This window comes from Mobula hypostoma, chromosome 5 (genome assembly GCF_963921235.1).
Source record: "Mobula hypostoma chromosome 5, sMobHyp1.1, whole genome shotgun sequence".
Lineage (NCBI taxonomy): Eukaryota > Metazoa > Chordata > Chondrichthyes > Myliobatiformes > Myliobatidae > Mobula > Mobula hypostoma.
In genome coordinates this window covers 9,599,325-9,605,226 of record NC_086101.1, presented here as the reverse complement: position 1 = coordinate 9,605,226, position 5,902 = coordinate 9,599,325, and the positions used below count along the sequence as shown (strand labels likewise).

General features: G+C 45.6%; 1 long non-coding RNA gene across 1 annotated transcript; it reads right to left on the bottom strand.

Moving 5' to 3' along the window:
* Positions 1 to 399: 399 nt before the first annotated feature.
* On the bottom strand, positions 400 to 5,512 carry LOC134346097 (uncharacterized). The gene is made up of 3 exons (XR_010017827.1): positions 5,374 to 5,512; positions 1,668 to 1,881; positions 400 to 530 (listed from the first exon to the last, which is right to left on the bottom strand). It is a non-coding gene; the product is annotated as an uncharacterized LOC134346097 (long non-coding RNA).
* Positions 5,513 to 5,902: the final 390 nt, after the last annotated feature.

Genomic DNA, 5,902 nt, shown 5'->3' with positions numbered 1-5,902 from the left:
CCCTGCCTCCCATATAAGCCCCCACCTTAAATTCCTCCATATACCTGCCTAGTAGTCTCTTAAATTTCACTAGTGTATCTGCCTCCACCACTGACTCAGGCAGTGCATTCCACGCACCAACCACTCCCTGAGTAAAAAACCTTCCTCTAATATCCCCCTTGAACTTCCCACTCCTTACCTTAAAGCCATGTCCTCTTGTATTGAGCAGTGGTGCCCTGGGGAAGAGGCACTGGCTATCCACTCTATCTATTCCTCTTAGCATCTTGTACACCTCTATCATGTCTCCTCTCATCCTCCTTCTCTCCAAAGAGTAAAGCCCTAGCTCCCACATTTGATCCCACAACCCTACAGACTCACTTTCAGGAACCGTTCAACTCATGTTGTCTGTATTATTTATTTAATAAATTGTAATTTTGTTTATTTATTTATCTTCACAGTCTGTCTTCTTTTGCACACTGGTTGTTTGTCAGTCTTGGTTTACATATGGTTTTCAGAAATTTTATTGTATTTCTTTACTTTCTGATAAATGCCTGCAAGAAAATGAATTTCAAGGTAGTACATGGTGACATATACAGAGTAGGTAGAAATTTCACAGCACACGACAGGCCCTTTGGCCCACAGTATTGTAACCTACTCTGGAGACTGCCTAGAATTTCCCTAGCACATAGCCTTCTATTTTTCTGAGCTCCATGTACCTACCTAAGAGGCTCTTAAAAGACCCTATTGTATCCACTTCCAACACCGCTGCCAGCAGTGCATTCCACGCACCCACCACTCTGTGTGAAAAACTTAGCCCTGACATCCCCTCGGTACCTATTTCCAAGCACCTTAAATCTATGCCCCATTGTGCTAGCCATTTCAGCCCTGGGAAAAAGCCTCCGGCTATCCACATGAGCAATAACTCTCATCATCTTGTACACCTCTATCAGGTCACCTCTCATCCTTTGTCGCTCCAAGGAGAAAAAGTCAAGTTCACTCAACCTATTCTCATAAGTTATGCCCTCCAACTCGGGCAACATCTCTGCACTCACTCTGTAGTATCCACATCCTTCCTGTAGTGAGGTGACCAGAACTGAGCACAGTACTCCAAGTGGGGTCTGACCATAGTCTTATATTTTTGGATTAAATTCTGTCCCGAGCCTTGTGGCCCATCAGGCCGGTGCTTATGCCAGTTTCCGTGGTGTGAAGCGACTGAGAGTACGAGACTCCATCCCACCCCCCCCCCCCCCCGGATAGGACGCCAGTCTATCACGAGGTTAACCCCCAGCATTTTTGCCGGTACCCATTTTCAGCTGGGTAGACTGGAGCATTGTGTGGTTAAGTACTCTGCTCAAGGACACACACACTGCCTCATAGCTGTAACATTACTTCACGGTTCTTGAACTCAATCCCACGGTTGCTGAATGCCAACACACCATATGCCTTCTTAACACAATACTTTGATAATAAATCTTAATTTGAACTCTGCATAAAAAGAAAACTTGCCCAACACATCCTGTTTAAATATTCCCCCTCTCACCCGAAGTGCATATTCTCTTGTGCCTGCTACCCCTAACCTGGGAGAAAGGTTCCGACTGCCTCCTCTATTTATGCCTCTCATAACCTTATAAACGCTAGCATTTCTACAGATGTGCTGTGGAGAGCGTTCTGACTCGTGGCCCCCACACCTGCTATGGAGGCTCCAATGCACAGGATCAGGGAAAGCTGCAGAGCTTCGCAGAATCAGCCATCTCCAGCACGGCCAGCATCCTCCCCACCATCGAGGATTTCGTCAAGCGGTGGTGTCTCAAGAAAATGGCGTCCATCACTGGGGATTCTCACCATCCAGGACAGTGAGTCTTACTTCAGTGGTTGGTAAGTTGATGGAGAAGATCCTGAGATCTATGAACAATTGGAGAGGCGTAATACGATTAGGAGCAGTCAGCTTGGCTTTGTCAAAGGCAGGTGGTGCCTTGCGAGCCTGATTGAGTTTTTTTAAGGATGTGACTAAACACATTGATGAAGGTAGAGCAGTAGATGCAGTGTATATGGCATTTGATAAGGTACCCCATGCAAGGCTTATTGAGAAAGTAAGGAGGCATGGGATCCAAGGGGACCTTGCTTTCTGGATCGAGAATTGGCTTGCCCACAGGAAGCAAAGAGTGGATGTAGATGGGTCATATTCTGCATGGAGGTCGGTGACCAGTGGTGTGCCTCAGGGATCTGTTCTGGGACCCCTACTCTTCGTGATTTTTATAGATGACCTGGATGAGGAAGTGGAGGGATGGGTTAATAAATTTGCTGATGACACAAAGGTTGGGGGTATTGTGGATAGTGTGGAGGGTTGCCGAAGATTACAGCGGGACATTGATAGGATGCAAAACTGGGCTGAGAAGTGGCAGATGGAGTTCAACCCAGATAAGAGTGAGTTGGTTCATTTTGGTAGGTCAAATAAGATGGCAGGATATAGTACTAATGGTAAAACTCTTGGCAGTGTGGAGGATCAGAGCGATCTTGGGGTCCCAGTCCTTAGGACACTTAAAGCTGCTGTGCAGGTCAACTCTGTGGTTAAGAAGTCCTACGGTGTATTGGCCTTCATCAATCGTGGGATTGAGTTTAACAGCCAAAGGTAATGTTACAGCTTTATAGGACCCTGGTCAGTCCCCACTTGGAGTACTGTGTTCAGTTCTGGTCACCTCACTACAGGAAGGATGTGGAAACTATAGAAAGGATGCAGAAGAGATTGACAAGGATGTTGCCTGGATTGGGGAGCATGCCCTATAAGAACAGGTTGGATGAACTCAGCCTTTTCTCCTTGGAGTGGTGGAGGATGAGAGGTGAATTAGGTGATGAGAGGCATTGATCGTGTGGATAATAAGAGGCTTTTTCCCAAGACTTAAATGGCTAACACGAGCGGGCACAGTTTGAAGGTGCTTGGAAGTAGGTACAGAGGAGATGTCAGATGCAAGTTTTTTTACGCAGAGGGTGGAATGGGCTGCCGGCGACAGTAGCGGAGGTGGATATGATAGGGTCTTTTAAGAGACTCTTGGATAGGTACATGGAGCTTAGAAAAATGGAGGGCTATGGGCAACCCTAGTTAATTTCTAAAGTAAGTGCTTGTGTGGCACAGCATTGTGGGCCGAAGGGCCTGTGTTGTGCTGTAGGTTTTCAGTGTTCTATGTTCTACATGCCCTCTTTCCATACCATCACAGAGGAGGAAGAGGAGGCTGAAGTCACACTCTCAACATTTTTGGAACAGCTTCTTCTCCTCTGCCATCAAATTTCTGAACGGTCTGTGAACCCACAAGCACTCGTTCGTTCGTTCGTTATGTGCCACTGCAAGTGACGTAGGCATTCATTGTCTTTCCAGTTGCTCAAACGAACATCCACCACCTTCTCCCATGGCTTCATGTGACCCCTGATCAGGGGGGCGAAGCAGGTGGTACACCTTGCCCAAAGGTGACCTGCAGACCAGCGGAGGGAAGGAGCATCTTGCACCTCCTCTGGTGGAGAGGCATCTCTACCCCACCACCCATGAACACCACCTCACTATTTTCCTGTTTTTTTGCATGATTGAGAAGGCACTTCAGTCCTACCCTTCTTGAGGGCATTTACTGTCTGGCAGTAGCTATCACATGGGTGATGTCCTGCTGTCTCACAAACATGCTACCTAACCTGCCCACAGGCACTCCGCCATGTGTGTGACCCAGACCCATATCAAAATTCAAAAGAGCTCATTGTCATTCTTCAGTGCAGGAGTGTAAAGGAGAATGAAGTGATTGTTACTTTGGATCCGATGCAGCATAAAAGAAAACGCTATTAGCATAAAGGGCACAATAAGAAAAACTAACACGCACAATAACTACAAATATAAAATAAATTGTGTAAGTTACAATGTACAAGTAACTGCTGCATACTGTACATAGACTGATTGTATGTAGATCAAAACACACAGGAGCAGAATGAGCCATTCAACCCATCAAAATTGCTCCGCCATTTGATCATGGCTAATTTATTACCCCTCTCAACCCCATTCTCCCTGCCCCCAACTCCTCCCCATAACCCTTGATGCACTGACTAAATAAAAACCTATTAACCTCTAATTTAATTATACCCAATGACATGGCCTCCACACCGCCTGTGGCAACGAATTCGACAGATTCATCACCCTCTGGATAAACAAATTCCTCCTCATCTCTGTTATAAAGCAATTCCCTTCTGTTCTGAAGCCATGCCCTCTAGTCCGAGACTCCCCCACTATAGGAAACAACCTCTCCAGATTCACTCTTTTGAGGCCTTTAAATACTCAATAGGTTTCAATAAGATCCGCCCCTTGTTCTTCTAAACTCTAGCAAGTACAGGCCCAGGAGACATCAAATGCTCCTCATATGTTAAGCATTCCATTCAAGGAATCATTCTCATGAACCTGCTCTGGACTAACTCCAATGCCAGCACATGCTTTCATAGATAAAGGTCCTTGAACTGCTCACATAAGGTGATGCTGGATCATGTGTATGTAATGGTGATTGGGGTTGTGGAGGGGTTGATCAGCCTTACTACTTGGGGAAAGTAACTGTTTTTGAGTCTGGTGGTCCTGGCGTAGATGCTACGTTTCCTTTTTCCTGATGGGAGTAGGACAAAGAGCAGGGCGGGTGGAATCCTTCATGATGTTGCTTCGAGCCATCACGTTTGTGCTCCAGTCTCTTGTTTATTCTTACCGTGAGTAATATTCCCAAAGGAATTTACAGAGTATTGCAACACAATCTTCCCTCCTGTCCGCTGATGCAACAGGGTATCACCAGAGGTGGTTTGTACAACAGGAATGGCAGGTTTGAAATCAACCAGTTATCCCCGAGGCTAGGAAAGATTCTCTCACGCTGTTCCACTGAGCCTGAGGTTCAGAAACCTCCATCAGCTCATGCAACTCGCAGGAGGGCTGGAGCCACACCACAGAGGCCCTCTCAGCTCGTTGACAGCTTTGCTTTGGGAAGGAACGGTCACCCAAGAAGGAAGAGATTGTGTCAGGAGTTCAGTGATGGCCAAGCTGCAGTTGGTGGAGGGGGGGACACAGACACGGAAAGAAGAGTTCACTGGGCTTTCAAAGCAACTGGACAGAACAGAGGAAAATAATAAACATGAGACCAACTAAAACCTCTCAAACTAACTAAACACGAAAGCCATCACTGTGCCTCAAAAGCAGAAACCTAAAACTAAATTAACGCCTCTCCTTTAACAGCAGCTATCTAATTCACGTATCTTTCCCAGAACGTGGACTAAGGTAGCAGGGAGCACTGTCATTGCTGTGCTTTCAACAAGACTGAAACAAAATTGGAACAACAGGAAGGGAGTTAAGTACAATTACAAAGAAACTCTGAATGGCCAGAATGTTCTCACGTGTGCGATTGCCATCTTCTTTCAGCTGCCCGCCTGCGAAAGCATCATTACTCCGTGTCAGTGTCTGCGGTTATGACAAGTTGGGTTCCTTTCCTGACTGAGTGAAGATAATGGCACTGCTGGAGAATAGAGATTAAAATGGAGATTATTAGGAGATTAAAACTCAGCAGCATAAATAAAGGACATTCTCCTGGGAAAGGAAGCTTTGGAGTGGTATGTGCAATCCTGGTCAAATTGTTAAATTGGCTAATTATTTTAGATTACTAAGACACGTAGTTCTCTTTTATTGTCATTTCATAATGCATGCATTAAGAAATGGTACAATATTCCTCCGGTGTGATATCGCAAAACACAGGACAGACCAAGACTGAAAAACTGACAAAACCACATAATTATAACATATAGTTACAACAGTGCAACAATACCATAACTTGATGAAGAAGTCCATGAGCACAGTAAAAATTCAAAATCTCTCAAATGTCCCATATCTCACGCAGACGGGAGAAGGAAGAAAAACTCTCCCTGCCGT